At 39.1% G+C, this 20,944-nt stretch overlaps 1 protein-coding gene across 15 annotated transcripts in view; it reads left to right on the top strand.

Annotated features, from left to right (window-relative positions):
* Positions 1-20,944, top strand: part of CASK (peripheral plasma membrane protein CASK) — a 594,512-nt gene that overhangs the window by 266,360 nt on the left and 307,208 nt on the right. The gene's annotated exons all lie outside the window — the stretch shown is intronic.

The raw sequence follows: 20,944 nt of genomic DNA, 5'->3' as shown, positions 1-20,944 counted from the left end.
TTAGATAAATCATCGTGTTATCATTGCTGCAGGTATGAATCATTCTCAGAAGGAGTGTTAGATGTGATTACTTTTCGTTTGTGGAACTGCATTGGTGAGGAGCCTTGTGGATTCATGAGTTTTCAACACGTTATATAGCACAGGTGTTTTGAAGATTCGATCTCACCTAGACCCGTAATTAAAGAGCCAGTTGCCTTATTGGCTTAGCAGGCAGGAGGGAAGGTTTTCAAAGGTTGCATAGAAATCGTGTTTTGAAACATCAGGTAGGTGGCAGAGATTCATTCTTTAGAAACTTGTAGTTGCTTTTGAGGGACATGAATTACCATTGCATATGCTGAAATATAAATTTTATTTAAATGTGCACAAACTACTACAGAGTTGAATATTATTTTAAATTTGCTCCTGCAACAATTTTTTTAATAAATTGGTTGTGACAACTTTTAAAAAATAACAAATGCCTTCGCGGGCCGCCAGTTGGACCGCGCCGGTTTAGTATATTGAAACGTCTTTATTTCATTCATCAAATTTCTTTGGGGCATTTGTTTTTTACAAGAGTGTACAATGCTCAAAGCCTGTAGACCTCTTTGTCTGTCTGTATGCTCCTTTGTTTTATCTGTTTTGTGTTACTGCTCCTTATATTTCAAATTCCTTTTCCCTCCCTGAGAGCCCTCTTGAGTTAAATTAAATGTATCGACACCTTTATGGACGTCTTTAAAGCGCGTTATATGTCTCCCTAAGCTCGTGTTTTCTGCAACGTTCCTCATGCAGTATTATCCAGTTCGCCGAATTAAGTAGATGTCTTAAGTGCTGTAAAAAGGAGAACGTCTTCTTAATGCCCCTCTGTGCGAATTAATTACCCGTCCGAACAGTACTTTGAGTGCACAGTTCGCTCGGTTTTAGAGCTGTTCCACGATCCCTGCTACATGCACATGTTGTTACAGTGTGGTTATATCTAATTTGCTTTCATATTTCAAAAACTGCATTGGACTATTTCCCAAGGGCTGAGTTTAGCCTTGCGCCTAATTTTTTAAACCAACCGTGTTGTTAAAGTTTTAGCCTTCCTGCGTGGTCCAGAGCCATTCTTTGTTAAATTAATTCAGGCTATAATTTTAAAGTGTGGTCGGTCTGAAACAAGGAGATGCTTTGTCTTCATTGCTTTTTAATTTTGCGTTAGAATACGCCACCAGAAAAGTCCAAGATACGTAAGGAGAGTCTGCAATTGAATGGGACACATCGGCTATTGGCATTTGCCGATGATGTTAAATTATTTGGGGGACGATATGAATACAATAAAGAGGAGAGCCAAAGAAGAAGTAGAAGAATAATGCTTTTTGACAGAAGCCATCGTTAGACGAGACCACATGGTGGTTCGGTCAGCGTATGGGAGGATATTATTAAGATGGTAGGATGGAGAATTAGGGCTTGAAGATGTGGATTGCTCTTAACTGTCTTGAGTATAGACTCGGAAGATGGCGTTTTGTAGACGCGGTGATTAACCCTTGGGTTCTTCTTCTTCTTCTTTTTTTTCCCCCCGGGAGAATCATTATCAAGTGTTGAAAAGGACACTGTATCATGCAATTAGTAATTTCACGGTTCGTGTAACCTCCATCTCGAGAAGACGATCACCGGGAATTTTCCGCGTTTCTCTATCTGGAAAGCTTCTTCGAAAGCCAATGGCCCTAACAACACTTGTTTCGTTTTTTTTAAAGTTCGACATAACTGTCATCATCATCATCATCATCATCATCATTGTATCCCTTGTATTTGACTTTTTATTATCGACCAATTTTCCTAAAATAAGTCATTATATTTTTTATCTTATTTGCTTATGGTTTGAAAATTGATCGAGACGTAACCTCTGTTTAAAATTTCGAATCTCCTCAGACTGATATGGATTCGGTAAATCAGTGGCGAGGTAGAACTTGACACTCAGGAAACTGAAGTCGTATATTCCGACGTTAAGACCAACCGTGCCCATTTTAATTATTATTTCATTATTAATGTTTTAATTTTGCATTCTGTGTAAAAGGTCTTTATTCTTTGTCAGCTCGATTCTATATATTCTAGGCACTGAGAACGTTAGGACTTGTTCATTGTATTATCCTACATTATAATTTATCTTCGTTAGACAGTCTAATTATTATATGAATTCCTTTAATTAAGTCAAAGCTGGAGTACGTTTCTTTGTGGAGTGGTGTAATCCTACATTGACTGATTCCAATAAAATAAAGAATATACAAAGAAAATTTTCAAAATTTGTTGGTATGGATTTATCAGTTTGACGTTAATATTTTACGTTATTATTTAATTTTTAAATTGCTTAAATTTTACATGTGCATGGCGTGTTCCATATTAATGTTATCAGGGTCGAAATAAATTGTCACGCGATCATGGACACTGTTAGTATTTCTGTGCCTACAAATCAAATCAAATCTGCAGTTCTGAGCCTGAGCAGTGCACTAAAACATTTTCATTAAGGTCCACACGTCTATAGGCAGATCTTTGGATATTTTATACACAAATAATATCAGATTTTAAGAAATTTTCTCGAGAGGATAAAATATTGAAATCGATTACACGTTTGTGTTTGTTTATTCCATAACTTATATTCATTAGTGTTTGTTTGTCATAAGCCTATTGCTGTCGATGATTATTATAATTTTTGTTATGATTTAATTACGAAATTCGTATACTTAATCTTATTACTGTCATACAGCTCACAAGGTCATTACATTGATGAAACCATTCAACAAATCGAAACTTTTTTGTTTCCTTTATAAGTCTGAGTGCTTATAATAGGCGTTACCTGCAGAATACGAATGTAGATTTTAAATATTTTTACGTATGAAAGTAAAAACTACATGTGAGTGTAGGAAGGTTAAATAATGCATGAGCACAATTTAATGTGTAAATCGTAAGGGAATGACAGTGGGCGGATAATATTAAAATGGATTTTAAGGGAATATAAATGGATGGCGTTGACTGAATTCAGATGGCTTGGTATAATTATTAGTGAAGAAGATAGACAACCATCGAGTTCCATAAAGCCACAGAATTTACTGAACAGTTTCCAAAGTATTATACTCAAGTAAAGAACTTCTGTGTGGGATGTGGTTTAGTTAGGGGCTTGAAACCACGTGTCTGCATTAACCCGAACTACAATCTTTTAACAGTATTAATTAAAACCGTCTAGTTAGTACGAAGTTATTAAAGACACGCTGACGAGTTGACCTTTACGTCGACCTGCAATGAAAGTTTGTGTTCCCTTCGCATGGTGGAATAGGAGGGTGGTATTTTTACTGAAACTGTTTTGGACTCAGTAAACAAAACAGTTCCCAGCAGTCTTGGAATCTTCAAACAATAATTTTACTAACGCAGATTACATAAACGCGTTGCACAGTTGAACTTTTCGGGTAGGCCCCGCAGTGAGCATAGTCACGCCACGTGTTCGGCAAGATTTCCGAACTATCAGCCGAATTTTGACGAATGACAGACGAACGTTAGTGTGCATAGTTTGGTAGTTGCGTGGCTTGAAGGCGTGCGTGCGTGGACATTACACGAAGTTTTGAATTTGTGTTAATTTGGCATTGATGATAAAACTGGTGATCTGTGAGTGTCACAAGATGTGATATACCAGTGTGTACTGTGCTTGAGGAAGAAAACTTTTGTAAGTAAGGTAAGTGACGTAGCTTCTGCTGAGTTCCTCCTGTAACCTTCTGCGTGGTGTAAGCAGCTTTCTGTGGTGATGTCCGTACTGGCATGGAGTCACATGACAGCAACTTACTGCAGGTAGGGCGAGCGATAAAAATTATGTGATTGATACTGAAACTACGCCATTAAGGTGGAACAAATGTGGCCTTGAAGATTTCTGTCTTCTGGGTTGTTGCGCTGTGTAGTCTGGTCGATGTTAACCAACGTTTCAGAGGTCATACTGCCTCCGTCATCAGAGTATGAAGATTTCTGTCTTCTGGGTTGTTGCGCTGTGTAGTCTGGTCGATGTTAACCAACGTTTCAGGGGTCATGCTGCCTCCGTCATCAGGGCGATGAGTATGAAGATTTCTGTCTTCTGGATTGTGTAGTCTGGTCGATGTTAACCAACGTTTCACGGGTCATGCTGCCTCCGTCATCAGGGCGATGAGTATGAAGATTTCTGTCTTCTGGGTTGTGTAGTCTGGTCGATGTTAACCAATGTTTCAGGGGTCATGCTGCCTCCATCATCAGGGTGATGAGTATGAAGATTTATGTCTTCTGGCTAGTGTAGTCTGGTCGATGTCAACCAACGTTTCGGAGGTCATACTGCCTCCATCATCAGGGTGATGAGTATGAAGATTTATGTCTTCTGGGTTGTGTAGTCTGGTCGATGTTAACCAACGTTTCAGAGGTCATACTGCCTCCATCATCAGGGCGATGAGTATGAAGATTTCTGTCTTCTGGGTTGTTGCGCTGTGTAGTCTGGTCGATGTTAACCAACGTTTCAGAGGTCATACTGCCTCCATCATCAGGGCGATGAGTATGAAGATTTCTGTCTTCTGGGTTGTTGCGCTGTGTAGTCTGGTCGATGTTAACCAACGTTTCAGAGGTCATACTGCCTCCATCATCAGGGCGATGAAGATTTCTGTCTTCTGGGTTGTTGCGCTGTGTAGTCTGGTCGATGTTAACCAACGTTTCAGAGGTCATACTGCCTCCATCATCAGGGCGATGAGTATGAAGATTTCTGTCTTCTGGGTTATTGCGCTGTGTAGTCTGGTCGATGTTAACCAACGTTTCAGAGGTCATACTGCCTCCATCATCAGGGCGATGAAGATTTCTGTCTTCTGGGTTGTTGCGCTGTGTAGTCTGGTCGATGTTAACCAACGTTTCAGAGGTCATACTGCCTCCGTCATCAGGGCGATGAGTATGAAGATTTCTGTCTTCTGGGTTGTTGCGCCGTGTTGTCTGGTCGATGTTAACCAACGTTTCGGAGGTCATACTGCCTCCGTCATCAGAGTATGAAGATTTCTGTCTTCTGGGTTGTTGCGCTGTGTAGTCTGGTAGATGTTTAACAACGTTTCAGAGGTCATACTGCCTCCATCATCAGGGTGATGAGTATGAAGATTTATGTCTTCTGGGTTGTGTAGTCTGGTCGATGTTAACCAACGTTTCAGAGGTCATACTGCCTCCGTCATCAGAGTATGAAGATTTCTGTCTTCTGGGTTGTTGCGCTGTGTAGTCTGGTCGATGTTTACCAACGTTTCGGAGGTCATACTGCCTCCATCATCAGGGCGATGAGTATGAAGATTTCTGTCTTCTGGGTTGTTGCGCTGTGTAGTCTGGTCGATGTTAACCAACGTTTCAGAGGTCATCCTGTCCAATACTCACCGATATTTTCTTACTCGAGGGTAAAGTTTCCGGAGCGTGAATCCGAGAAATCGACTCGCTCCTTCATCGCATTTTGTTCAAAGTCTCGGACAAAACTGTCGTACCAGTTGGATAAACTGGTTCGTATCTGTCTTCTTAATACGTAAGCTAACTTTTTTAGTTCGCTTATAAATTCGTAAGAATTGGAAAACAATTGAAGAGGATTGTACGCAGTTTGGGTGTTTCAGGGAACTGGTTTTTTTTGTCAAGTTCTGTTTTGTTATTATTGTGCCAGTTGGTGACGTAACACGCCCAACGCATCTACTCTCACAACTGGGAGAGACTTCCTTTAAGGGATGGCATGCCATTGGGTACAATTGGCCGGAAGGCGGAAGTCTTGTCTGCGAATTTTGTCTTGTGTCGTTTTGACTCCGAGATGACTTTTATGCTGGAGCAGAAGAGTTTAATGGCTTGACTTCCGTTTTGCAGCGTTGCTTGGATGGGGCAGTTATTCTGGTTATCGAGATATTTCATTTAGGCCTTTGCTTTTTCTAAGGGCCACCGAATTACGTCGCCAAAAACAGTCAAAAGATGAAATCGAATCACTCTCGATTAGAAGTCTTGAGTTTGAAAGCCTCTAAAGCGATTCGGCTTCTACAGATTTTAATTTTTTCGTGTGTAGGTATTTTTTTTAAGACGTGACAAGTAACCGGAACTTTCGTTGTATTAACTGGCACTCTGGCTCATAATCGGAAGCTCTCAGGTTCGAATATCGTCTCGGACATCATCTTTATGTCTCAAACTTTAAGCAGATGCTGGGATATGCCTGTTATGTGGTGTCACGACATAGACCACAATTACCGATGGGATGTAGTTTTAAAATAGGCCACAACCGCTTCCATAGTCGGTAACCATGTTTGTTAATCGACGCTGTGTGGTTAATGCAATTTGGAAGACGTCGTTAAGTAAGCGAAGGGAGTATTGTGACATCATATTGCAGCCAGTTTCAACACTTAAATCCGTTCATGTATCATATTCAGAAGCCGTAGCAGGGGATGAGATCTACGGGGAAATTTCATCTAGCGGATAAATCATCTCATCCTTCTTCTGAAACTACGAGCTTGGTAGTGGAATACGTGACTTCATATATAAATATAATGAAATAAAAAATGTTAAGACACTTTCCAAGAAACGATTATAAATCCTTCGTCTTGTCGAATCGCGTTCTTGGTCCTAAGTCTTCTGCTGAGGTTGGTTTTAACTATAATCAGCTTGTTCGTAATGTTGATAAAATGACACGTCATCTGTGTTATAAATGCAGCCAGAGATTATTTGAGACGGCCGTCTGTTCATCTGCGCGTTGCGCATTAAACATTCTGCATGATGTTGTACCTACTGGTACTATGTAATAAGCTCGTGGACTGCTGTGATAAACCCGTTTTTATACCAAATATTCGAAACTTTTTACATCGCTCTTAGAAAGTTATCGGTTATAATCTGGAAATTTTGCGTTGCCGACTTGTTTGTAATTTTTATCATAAATACTGTACATAAAATTGTCCCTTGTGTTTTTTTTGTCCCTCGCAGCTGCGGGCGAAACACAAAGCCGAATATATAATAGGTTCCTTTTGGTCGCTGACTTGTCTTTTTACATTCTGCGTATTTACTCCAGCATTAGGTTCATGATTTTAAGATGCTGTACGTATTGCAGAGAATGTTTGCAAGATGCTGTTTAAAATGCCTGTAGTTTCTCCCGTGTCCGAACTGCCGCCATTTTTGTATTATACTGAATGCAGTTTCGGAACATTTCATAATTTTCATTTAAAATGTTTGTGTGGATCATGTGAGAGATCAAACTTTACACATTGGATTTTTATTCGTTTATTATTAAATGGATTTTGGATTTTTTTTCATTTACTAAAGATCGATCAATCGATCGTATCTGTATCGAACTCTGTATCAGATTTAAGTTTCCGCTACCCACAATGATAGCTAGACAGACAGCTAGGCGCAGTGGGACGATACCAGCTCAGAAGCCATCTGTCCATCTTACGAAACGGGGCAGCTTGTACCCATCTTTGATTGTTGGAAATGGAATTTAACCCTTTTGATATGTAGTTGAGTCTACCTCCTTTCAAGGGACCTCCACAAACACTAGTCCCTGTTTTTGTACCTGATGACGGAGACAGATCTAGTCCCCGAAACGTCGTGTTATGAGAAACAACAGATGATGGATAATGTCCAAAATTGTAGCCAATATACCATCGTAAGTGTCCGTGGTCTAGAAATTTCAAAAACCAAATTTCGAATTTAAATATTCAAGAACTAGCGAAATTTAAATTACTTTTTATGCGTGTATTTGCAGTTGTTATCGTTTGTGATTTAGAATTAGAGTTATTTAATAAATTCATTACTTCGTATACATTGTACAATTCCCATTTAAGACCTATGACAAGAACGTTGCTCGGACAAGCTTTGCCATGCCGATAGATGCCACTCCTGTCACAGACGTTTAGGAAGGAGGTGATTGTCAGTCGCGTTTGGTGTGTGAACGGACCTCACATGGAGATCACTGATTTACTGTACTGTGGGCAATGAAATTCTTCGTCGAAATGGCAGTGAGTTTTGGGTTAATAGAGCTATTCAAAATGTGTCGTATAGGTCACAGGTGGGCTGGGCGAACTTCAATTCTTTGGACCTTGTTTTGCTATTTGCTACAACTAATATCAGTATTATTGACGTGATATTTAAAGGTGTGGAGATGAGATAATTACCAAGCTTGGAAATTCATCAGTCCGTTCAAGACGTAGAGAAGTCTTTGCGTTGTCAGAACATTTTACTTAACGTTGATTGAAAGATTATTTTAGGTGTGTAGCTTGTTTGTTTCGTTTCGATGTTGTGTAAAAGTGCCGCCTTTGTTAATTTTAAGCTAGATGTTATGTTTTAAGTTCATTCAAATCTGTAGCAGAAGTTTCTTTAACACATTCTTAGCGCTTACAAGCATTTGTTTTAAGTGCTGGTTGTAACACTTACAACGGAATAATTGTGTTGTAAACTTGTATATTGCGTCTCATCATTGGAAAAAACATCGGGCGGATTTCAGTCAGATGTACATGAAAGTACTGAACGTTAACTTTTATGATCTGCTTCTGGTTTATTGAAAATTCTGCAGAAACTCGGGAGATTAATTCTCCAAGTTTCTTAGTTCTAAGTAACTCTATGTATAAAACCCGTTTCTGTACAAAGACAGACGACCTCCAATGCAGAACTCTGTCTAACCGGTAGATAACATCACCTTCGCCCCTCATTCTCTCACTGCTCCGACACGAATTCTTGTAGAAGATTAATTCCTCTTAGTCAAGGAAGTGAAAAGAAGTATGATATATAAGTCATTAATCAAATCATTAAATTTAGTTCGGAAACTTTACATGTCGGCTCTTTAAATTTCTGCTAGATTGGATCAAGACCATACTCGATAGGAATCGATTTTTATTCAGTTTATTACATTTTCTGATCCTCAATAATTATAGGAATTTTGGCTCTATTGAACTTCCTCAAGGCTTTAACAATTGGCGTACTGCATAAATCATTGAACGTTCTAGAATATGTAACAAAGCTTCTAGCAAAGTTTTTCTTATAACATGAAAACCCCATTTTCTTATTATAGTTGAATAATAATAAAATACTGTGCTTAACGGAACTTATATCCAGTCGTTTTATATTGAAGTATAAACTTGTGAGGCAAAGGGAAGCTGCCCGCGTTCGTATTTTGTAGTGTTGATAATCGTTGCTGTAGACTGGGAGCCTACAGCAAATTCTAACGGAGATGCGACTCGATTCTGTTGGACTGTGCTTGAAATCTAGTCACCTTAGAATAAAAGTCAAAGATGTGGATTCTAACTAAGTACGTGCATTTCTCTTTTTTATTTTACAGGAAACAAAAAAGTGTTTAGAAAATGATGGAACTTTGTAACGTAAGAAAAGTATATTCTGTGACACATCCAATTACTGCATATATGTCGATGAAAATAATGAATCTAGGTTTGTGAGATTTCAAGTTTTCTCACTGAAAATGTCTGTCTTCTCGAGATGTTGGTAGAATCTTAGCGACGTTTCAGAAGTGCTTGATGCATCCACATAATTATTATGGGGGCAGTTCGTTTTAACATAACATGTCCACTAGTTTCCTTGTTCGCGTTGGGAGAATTTAAATAAATTCTGTCCTTTGTAGTTATTTTTCCATTCTCACCTCAGAGTACTTTGTTAAACACTTTTGTTTTCATGTTTTGTGGACTTGTCAGAGCACTGAATGTAGACCAACTCTCTGAGTCTGTTGACCGGGCTTCAGTGCGTACTTTTGGGAACTCGCAGCTCTCAGCCCTTCAGGCGATGACATTAATATGAATTATTTGCCTATTCTGAATCACTAATAAACGATAATGTCCGTTTTCCCTGACTTAGACGAAGACATGTATGAATCACGTAGTCTTTGAAATTCTTATTCAAGTTTTGTACGTCAGTCCCAATCCGTCTATGGCGTGAAAAGATCGAATCCGCATACAACATTGTTTGTTGCAGTAACCACGTTATTTTGCATCGTACAAAGCATCAGTGCACGAAAAAGTCTTTGTATGTTCTGAAGTCGAAATCATGCATCAAGGCGTGGCCCTGATGTTAGTAGAGCGAGTGTCGCTTCCCACGTTACACGTTTGTTTGGAAAAATATAATTTTTTTAGGTAGTCCCCTGAGGCGTAACTCAGAAATTGCATTCTGTTTCTGAACACTCATGCATTTTTTCAACGCGCATTTAGATGCACAACATTTGAATGATATTAAAATGGATCTTAAAAGAATAGATTTTCAGGGTGTCGACTGGATTCATGTGGTTCAAGATGTGGTTCCATTACGGACTCTTGTAAACATGGTAATGAACCTCTGGGTTCTATAAATCACGACAAATGTCTTGACTAACCGAGAAACTGTCATCATCTCAAGAATTACTATAATTAATAGAGTTGCTTGTTAAAGGTTTGTAGTTTCTCCCCGGCTCCTTGTCAGCTCTGTAGCCTAGGGGACGCTTAGTTAACTACTTAAGAACACAACGATGTGTTTACAGGCAAGTTTCACATTTCTGAGACATTTGATTGTCATAGCGGAGATGTCTGTCTGTTTTGAACTTCTGGGTTCAGCGCCGTATTATCATGATTATCAACGTTTCAAAGGGACGCGATGTTTTTCCTGAAATGTATGCAACCACCTGGCCACCGTGAGGAGAAATTGAGGATGGCCGTCTTATGGGTTGCGCCATGCAGTTTTGTGGTAATTGATAGAAGTTTCGGGGGTGGTTACTGCCTTCGTATGATCTTGTAGATTTGGTGATACGAGAACATCCCAGAAGACTGTCATTTTATACACGCCACCATTAGAAACTTAAATGTAAATTTATAAGTATTCATTTCTCGTTGTAGATCTCTCACTGTCACTGCGATATTGACTTTAGTTTCTTCGATTATCAGAAATGCGATGGGCAAATGATATTGTTCAGCGCTGCTGCTTGTTTGTACTGTCAGACGTGTAAACACCCAATTTAGGCAGAGAGAAGGGCGTGTTATTTTATAATACACTCGTCCAAATAAAGATGAGGAGTGTGTAATTAATTAGAAAGCTTCACGCTCTAAATGGGGGTGGTATCTTCTCGCATAGATGACATGTTCACTTTTGTTTTGAAACAGACGCTTCTATCTCAAAACTTTATTAAGCCTTACAGGAAATTTATGCAGATCACACGAAAGTTCCAACAACCTCTCTGTCTGGAATAGTTCAGGTTATAAGTGGTGTATCTCTCGTTTCAGACGTCCTAGTTTAACGCCCTTTTTGTGGACTGGTGACGTGCTGTTATTACGTAGGACGCCGACAGAGAATGTAATAACTAAGCTTGGACTACGAACAAATGGCCTGTTTCTGCTGTGTAAGCGACTTGTCCCCTAGACCTTCATGGACTGTGTAACTTTAAATTAAGGGACTTTTCAGCCGTCGTTTCTACGAAAGGGAAAAAACGTCGTGATGCAAAATTAAAGAAAGAGTAAAGTGCGAAACGTATGACACTGCAGGTTGCATAATTTGTAACTTTATGCAGGTCAGTGCTGTATACATCACACTTGATGGTTTGTTGAAATTTAGCCTGGCGGCTAATTGTAATGTAGGCGAATTCATGAATGCGTCATGTTTTAGCTCGTAGACGGTCGGGCCATATCTCTTCATTAACCGGAGATTTTTTTATTTTATTTTGAAAACTAATAAACGTGAAGTATTGCTTTTGATAATGTTACTTCTGGGACTGACGTCACGGGAATAAAATAATCACTGTAACTATATAAATAACACAAATCGGATAAAATGTTGCTCTACTCTCTTGCACGTGTAGAGTTTCGATAAAATGTTGTGCAAGTGTACGAGTTGTTTGCAATAGCACACATCCCGTCCTGGCCATTTATTTCAGTAACACAACTAGAATTTCAATGCTGGTGTTGTTTTCGAAAGACTCTGTAGCCAAAAACTGTTTCCTCTTCGCTATCCAGGGAACGTAGGATGAACATTTTGTGTTATGTTTGTCTTAACCACTCACAATACTGTCTTATATTGAATGCACCTTTGTGATTCTGGTTATGTTAACCTTTTACAAATTTGTTGGCAGATTAAAAAAAGTCAGGCCAACAGAAAATATCTAAGAATAATTACACTTTCTGATAAAACGACTTTAAAAAGAATATTGAGTATCTTTATATGTGGTTTACAACGTGAATACGTTTGTTTGGATGTTAAAATGCGAATAATGTCTATTTTAATTGCATGGATCGTGTTAATTCTTGTGGAATTTTGCACCGTGTAGTCTGGGCGATGTTGAATGGAGCTTCGGAGAAACTTTCTGCCTCCATCGCCCTGATGATGGACACGTCTCTGAGCCATCAGTTAAATTCTACCAGCCTACACCCCGGAGCGTGTGAATAATTTTTTTTTAAAAAAAACAGTCATAATCACATTTCTTGGCAGGACAACCGAAAGTCTCACAGAATAAATAAAGCCACAAAATATATAGACCCACTCCAGTAGACTGGGGACGGACATTTGACCCATTGGTGACAGCAGTTCCGTGCAGACAGCCTCACCCCCACCGCAGTTCATATTTTCATATGCATCACGTGTACACGTGACAAATCTCGGAGTGCAGTTTCTGTGTGAGGACGGCCTCTGGGGAGGGCTGAATTATGCTTGTTTCTTTATACATTTGTGTATAATTTAATTGTGTAGTTCGCAGCGTACGGCTTGTAGACGTTTCTATTTAATACATGTTGCCAGCTTAAAGATAAATTATATCCCAACAGCTGGACCAGTAGTACAAGGCGTAGCGTGCCATACTGATACATTTTATTATTTGCATATTAAATCTAACATAGTTGCCTTCTTAGCACGTACTGCGGTGTGTGGAGGTGATGTTGATGAATTTAAATCGTTAGGGCTACTTGAGAAGGATGTATAGTAACTCAGAACTTGGGAACTATCTCAGGATTTGCTTGAAGACTGAGGAAAACCAAGAAATCCGGTCTTGAGATGGCCGGTGGCAGGACCGTCCGAATGCAGAAGTCCTGTAAGGTTTGTCTCTGGTTTTTCGTCTGAATGACATTTAAAAATCCAGTTACACCTCTACACCACTAAAGTATTGATTGAATATTGACGTTTATTCTGATAAACGCACGAGACCTACGAATACATTTTATGGGTAAAGTATGGAGTTATTGAATGTTGAAGCAAGTATTACATATATTAATCACAGTGTTTTAAAAATGTAAGAGCATTTTGTGTTCTGTTGGTCTTACTGAAAAATTTTGTTCGAAAAAAATTATTTGGTTGTGGAATTAGTACGGATGTAATTATAAAAAATAATAAAATGTAAAAATAATAAAATGAAATAAATCCTAAATTTCATTACTAATTCAGGATTACATATTGTCATCGATTACAGGACTGTCATATTTTTGACAACAGCGTATTTAACGAGACGAATTAATATTTTTTTTTCACACGTTGGCGTGTAAAATCCGCTACTATAATAAGGAAATATTTATTTACTTAACCGATATAAATTTTATTTAAAGACTTAGATTTTACCGCGAAGAAACATGACACTACCTCATTACAAATATCAGTTTGCCAACGTTGTTCAGGTAAATCGCCACCATTTCGTCTGTGATTCGTACAAACGCCGTAAATACACTCTGTGGGGAAAAATGCAGAACTGCATTCTGTTTAAGAATATGGTACGTATAGTTCCCAGTGGGCTTTAAGTCGTTAACAACTTGTAATTTCAGATTTCGCTCACAGGCATATCTATATATAACCCAGCAGCAGTTAGACGAATATTAAAAATGGTATTGAGCTAACATTTTTACTGTCGTCTGTCACCGGCAACTATCAAAATGTTACTTATTATTTCTTGTATACTTCAAGTACAACTCATAAAATATATATAAAAGAAAATCAGCTGAGCATAGTTCTTCTTTCAGAAACAGCAATTTTCTCAGTTTATCAAGAAATCCTCATCCCCTTTTTTGAGAAACGAAGGTTCTTATCCCTACAATAAGCGTGATGATCTCACTTCACACTCTCCCACCCGATTTTTTCTTAAGGTTAATTTTAATATTATACTTCCATCTGCTTCTACATCTTTCACGTGGTCTCTGTTTCGACCACTCTCCCTTCCATATACCTTGCCCATCTCATCCTTCTTCATATGTTCATCCAAAAACTTAGCGAATTGATGTCCAAATCCGTGTCCGTGTGTAACATAATGTTTTCCAGCGAAGCGTCGATAGTCTCCGGCCCAGTTTCCGGTATGTATAACTACCCCTTGTCGGCTGTCCGCGACTTACAATTCAATATATTTGTAGCTACCCTCCACAGCTGGAGGCCGTCACTGTGACGACGTCGTACCGTGTTGAAAAGAGATCTCCGAACAGAACTTCGTGTTATGTGTAATTTATAGGCGTTGCAAGGGTCCAACACTTTCCAGTTTCTAATTCCTCGCTTTAAGAACCACGTGATAGAAATGATATTGAAATTTCTTTTTCTGTGCTCAGAATATTACGCAAATGCATTTTGTGTCCGATCTTCTGGCTTCAAGCAACTCCATCAGCGTCCCAAATCAATAAAAACCGCGTTGCTGTAAGAATCTCTGTACTATACGGGGAATTTTTCAGGTACTACACAAGCCATTTTCGTAAAGAACCTCCATTGTTCTGAGCCTCTTAGTGCTTTATAAAGTCTTATGAATCGCTCCTCCCACACGTCCTATTACCAGACAGCAATGATAATTGTCATTGACAATTATTCTGATTGACAGAAAACTGACATGGATTAGGACGAGATTGTTTCAGAGAACAGCCTCCATCACTGTCTGCGGACAGTGAGATCAAAATTTGATTCCTACATTAACTTCGCGTATTATGGATTTATGGATGTTCTAGTCATTCTTCAGTTGTTTCATCATCCATCTTGTGATCTTTTATGAGCCCATGATGCCATAAATGATTTTGTCCAGACACAGAAATATTTTGCCAAATGGCATGTTGCCAGTCGCTAATTTGAACATCAGCGTTTTAATCCTAATACGTATTAAATTTTCCCAACCGCATTGCGCGCGTTTGGTTTTATGAATCCGACCTCTTAAAATGTGTAAGCATATGAATAGAATCGGTGGTGGCTTCCGACAGGTAACTCGACATTTTCTGGAGGGATGGTTGTAACTCGTTTCAAATTTTCCTGCGAGGCCTTTGACTAGCGAATCGCTAGGGTTTCATTTGTCGTATTTCAGTCTGACGAGCAGTTTAAGGTGCGGTCACATGCGTATTGGTTGTGACAGGCGGACAATTTTCCTACGCGGATTCTCTGACGTCATCAGAAACAGACTTCTGACCCCCCCTAGTATCGCGCTTCGAAGAATTTTGCCTTACACAACCACTCATTTAATTTTCGGTGTAAAATTTGTAGACAATATGAGTAAGTGATTTTATAACATGGCGAAGTCGTAAATAAACAGAAACTTACCTTGTATTCTGCAAGTTCCTGGTTCGTATTTAAGTTTTATCACCGGAATACAGACTTCAAATTGTAAGACTTGAGGTTCTCACAGCGGTGAGTATGAAGATATCCGTCTTCTGGGTTATTGCGCTGTGTAGTCTGGTCGATGTTAACCAACGTTTCAGAGGTCATACTGCCTCCGTCATCAGGGCGATGATATGATGGAGGCAGTATGACCTCTGAAACGTTGGTTAACATCGACCAGACTACACAGCGCAACAACCCAGAAGACAGATCTTCATACTCTGATGACGGAGGCAGTATGACCTCTGAAACGTTGGTTAACATCGACCAGACTACACAGCGCAATAACCCAGAAGACGGATATCTTCAGACTTCAAATTGTCTATAATTTGCTACAGATAATTACAAACCCAACGTCGTTCTTTCTGTACGTAGGCAGATACATAATACAAACAATATCAATCTGTGCGGAGCTTGGTAGTAACATATGTATATTCTATTTTTAATTTGAAGGTAACTTGCATATATTTCCCTTATTTGTACTTGGCTAGTAAAGTTTATACATCTCTTTTTGGAGCACGAATATCGGCGAAGGTCCCAAGGCATTAAAGTTCTTTCTTGTGGTTCTCGCCACTCTCATCTCCTCATACTTGCGATATATGATAAATATGGCTCTCTTAGATCTTTTGTCTGGTTATTTGTATAAAAATGGGCCGCTTTAAATCAATATTTCATTCTGTCCGTATTACATCGTCGTAATAATCATTAGATGTAACGTTTGAAATGTGTGTCATTAAAACTTAAGTAAAGTGAATTTATCTAGAAACTGCGCACAACAAATCTCTCTAGCGGTACATTTTTCACCAACTCTCCTTTATTTTAAACATCAAAATTCTGTTTAACGTTGCTCTAAATTAATGTTAAAACCCCGAATAATGCTTTGACGTAATCAGTGATTACGTATTGTTTTTTTTAATACACTAGATATGTTTGTTTCGCGCTGTTGCAATTATTTGGTGGATTAATGCCTGTCGCTTTACAAATTAAAGTTCTGGTTTACTGAATATAAATGTTATTTGTGTTGTCCATCGGTTTTCTGACGCTGCCACACGCGTGCAGAGAACTTCACATTTTACAATGTCATTTTCATTTCGTAATCAAATTAAGAGTGCCACGGTGGTCTAGCGGACAGAACGCTGGCCTTGTAATCCTGGGGTCCCGGGTTCAATTCCCGGCGGTGCCCAGATTTATAACTTGTGTTGTTGGGCAAGGCCGTGGTCTAGGCAACACGGAGTTTTCCTCCGTGGCATCCCAACAATTACTCCATTCACACACAGAAGAAGGCAATGGCAAACCACTTCTGGATAATCTGCCGAGAACGTATATGAACAGGTCCCAGTCCGAGAAAAGGATGGAAGGATCCTGTTCATATGGACCTGTCGTCAGGAGAAAAAAAGCAGAAGAAGAAGAAGAAGAAGACACTTTGACAATCAACTAACATTCTAAAAATCACAAGGTATCGTCCCTTGGTATCTTAAAACATTACTGCCGAAACGCACAGCTGGAATTGGTAAACACTGTTTCATAAACCATAATTCTCTAAGCACTTACGGTGACGGGGTTGTCTACTTGCGTTCCAGTATTTTTTGACGTAAATACGTCTATACGGAAGGGTCATTCGGCAAAAAAGCGTAACGAGGATGTCTAAGATCCACATCAACAATGTGTAAATATGGACCAACAACAATGGTCAGTTTTTATACGAACTCCTGCGTGCATTGTTATGTTACCTAAGAAACTAGTTGTTTGTTATTTGTTTACTCTGCATTGTTGTGTTTCATTACTGCCGTGAATAATCCGCTTTCGTTATTGTGGAAAGAGCTGAGCTGTGAATCGCTTGTAGAAGAAGTGCGTCGTAGAGTAGATATTATTGTGCTGTTAAAAAAGTTTTAGAATATCTGCCTTCCACTCACTGCATTTTAGATTTGGTTAAATTGATCATTCTCGGTGGACATCGTGGTCTCCTACAATTGAACAAAGTTTGAGGTAAGCGAGTCCTATTTATAATTATTGTTTATCACATTTAATGTTTTCATCTGCATTTGTGAACTCTTGTAAGAGGTTTAGGCTTGTAGGCAGTTTGTATTCTTAAGGTACCGGAGCCAAAGTTACGAGGCAGTAGTCCCACAGCACGTGGCTCAACGCGTCGTTGAATCTCCGTAAGAGTTAGGCTCACACGGTATAGAAATTGTTTTTAAGATTTTACATCGAGGTCGGAGTCGGTACTTCCTTACTGACTGCAACTCCACAGCCCTGTGGAGAAGTCCGGGAGAATTCCTGGAAAAGTCCTGGATAAGTCCTAATGTAGTGCCGGAGATGTCCTGGAGAGGTTGTTTGGAATTCCTTAAGCGGTGGTGGGTTTGATCCTATGCGGGTCGGTTATTTTGGATTCGTTTAAGTTTGATTGGGATAAGTTACATTGTATTAGGTAGCGTTGTGGGTTAAGTTGGTTTTGGGTTAGGTTTGGTTTGGTTAGATTTGGTTTTGTTTGGTTAGGTTAGGATAGGTTCAGTTAAGTTGGGTAAGTTAAGGGTGCGTTATATAAGGTTGTTTTACGATTTGTTGGGTAGTCCTGGAGAATGTGTAAATATGGACCGACAACAATGGTCAGCTTTTATACGAACTCCTGCGTGCATTGTTATGTTACCAAAGAAACTAACTGTTATGTCATCTCTTTACTCTGCATTGTTGTGTTTCGTTACTGCCGTCAACAATCCGCTTTCATTATTGTGGAAAGAGCTGAGCTGTGAATCGCTTGTAGAAATAGTGCGTCGTAGAGTAGATATTATTGTGCTGTTAAAAAAGTTTTAGAATATCTGCCCTCCACTCTCGCCATTTTAGATTTGATTAAATTGATCATTCTCGGTGGACATCGTGGTCTCCTACAATTGAAGTAAGTTTGAGGTAATGGAATCCTATTTATAATTATTGTTTATCACATTTAATGTTTTCATCCTCATTAAGGTCTTCATATGTTACGCCTTCCTATAGGTGGATGGGTTTCCTTATCAATAAATTTTTCGACTTAACTTAGTTCATTACATATGACTGGTTTCTGCATGTTTCTCCCATCAAGTACCTAAGGAATTAACACAGTTTCTCTTCTACTCCTTCTTGTATTTTTTGACGCAAATACGACTATACGGAAGGGTCATTCGGCAAAAAAGCGTAACGAAGATGTCTAAGATCCACATCAACAATGTGTAAATATGGACCAACAACAATGGTCAGCTTTTATACGAACTCCTGCGTGCATTGTTATGTTACCTAAGAAACTAGTAGTTTGTTATTTGTTTACTCTGCATTGTTGTGTTTCATTACTGCCGTCAACAATCCGCTTTCGTTATTGTGGAAAGAGCTGAGCTGTGAATCGCTTGTAGAAATAGTGCGTCGTAGAGTAGATATTATTGTGCTGTTAAAAAAGTTTTAGAATATCTGCCTTCCACTCACTGCATTTTAGATTTGATTAAATTGATCATTCTCGGTGGACATCGTGGTCTCCTACAATTGAACAAAGTTTGAGGTAAGGGAGTCCTATTTATAACTATTGTTTATCACATTTAATGTTTTCATCTGCATTTGTGAACTCTTGTAAGAGGTTTAGGCTTGTATTCTTAAGGTACCGGAGCCAAAGTTACGAGGCAGTAGTCCCACAGCACGTGGCTCAACGCGTCGTTGAATCTCCGTAAGAGTTAGGCTCACACGGTATAGAAATTGTTTTTAAGATTTTACATCGAGGTCGGAGTCGGTACATCCTTACTGACTGCAACTCCACAGCCCTGTGGAGAAGTCCGGGAGAATTCTTGGAAAAGTCCTGGATAAATCCTGGATAAGTCCTAAAGTAGTGCCGGAGATGATGTCCTGGAGAGGTTGTTTGGAATTCCTTAAGCGGTGGTGGGTTTGATCTTATGCGGGTCGGTTATTTTGGATTCGTTTAAGTTTGATTGGGATAAGTTACATTGTATTAGGTAGCGTTGTGGGTTAAGTTGGTTTGGTTAGATTAAGTTTTGTTTGGTTAGGTTAGGTTTTGTTTGGTTAGGTTAGGATAGGTTCAGTTAAGTTGGGTAAGTTAAGGGTGCGTTATATAAGGTTGTTGTTTTACGATTGTTTGGGTTGTCCTGGAGAATGTGTAAATATGGACCGACAACAATGTTCAGCTTTTATATGAACTCCTGCGTGCATTGTTATGTTACCTAAGAAACTATTTGTTTGTTATTTGTTTACTCTGCATGTTACCAAAGAAACTAACTGTTATGTCATCTGTTTACTTGGCATTGTTGTTTTTAATTATAGCCGCCAACAATCTGCTTTCGTTATTGCGGAAAGAGCTGAGCTGTGAATCGCTTGTAGAAGAAGTGCGTCGTAGAGTAGATATTATTCTGCTGTTAAAAAAGTTTTAGAATATCTGCCTTCCACTCACTGCATTTTAGATTTGATTAAATTGATCATTCTCGGTGGACATCGTGGTCTCCTACAATTGAACAAAGTTTGAGGTAAGGGAGTCCTATTTATAACTTGTTTATCACATTTAATGTTTTCATCTGCATTTGTGAACTCTTGTAAGAGGTTTAGGCTTGTAGGCAGTTTGTATTCTTAAGTTACCGGAGCCAAAGTTACGAGGCATTAGTCCCACAGCACGTGGCTCAACGCGTCGTTGAATCTCCGTAAGAGTTAGGCTCACACGGTATAGAAATTGTTTTTAAGATTTTACATCGAGGTCGGAGTCGGTACACTCTTACTGACTGCAACTCCAGAGCCCTGTGGAGAAGTCCGGGAGAATTCTTGGAAAAGTCCTGGATAAGTCCTAAAGTAGTGCCGGAGATGATGTCCTGGAGAGGTTGTTTGGAATTCCTTAAGCGGTGGTGGGTTTGATCTTATGCGGGTCGGTTATTTTGGATTCGTTTAAGTTTGATTGGGATAAGTTACATTGTATTAGGTAGCGTTTTGGGTTAGGTTGGGTTGGGTTAGGTTTGGTTTGGTTAGATTTGGTTTTGTTTGGTTAGGTTAGGATAGGTTCAGTTAAGTTGGGTAAGTTAAGGGTGCGTTATATAAGGTTGTTGTTTTACGATTGTTTGGGTTGTCCTGGAGAATGTGTAAATATGGACCGACAACAATGTTCAGCTTTTATATGAACTCCTGCGTGCATTGTTATGTTACCTAAGAAACTAGTAGTTTGTTATTTGTTTACTCCGCATGTTACCAAAGAAACTAACTGTTATGTCATCTGTTTACTCGGCATTGTTGTGTTTAATTAACGCCGCCAACAATCTGCATTCGTTATTGCGGAAAGAGCTGAGCTGTGAATCGCTTGTAGAAGAAGTGCGTCGTAGAGTAGATATTATTGTGCTGTTAAAAAAGTTTTGGAATATCTGCCTTCCACTCACTGCATTTTAGATTTGATTAAATTGATCATTCTCGGTGGACATCGTGGTCTCCTACAATTGAACAA

The sequence above is a fragment of the Zootermopsis nevadensis genome, unplaced genomic scaffold (genome assembly GCF_977971745.1).
Source record: "Zootermopsis nevadensis isolate Lab colony 2312 unplaced genomic scaffold, Znev_1.0 Znev_ptg000024l, whole genome shotgun sequence".
Lineage (NCBI taxonomy): Eukaryota > Metazoa > Arthropoda > Insecta > Blattodea > Termopsidae > Zootermopsis > Zootermopsis nevadensis.
This window is presented reverse-complemented; position numbering and strand designations above follow the sequence as displayed.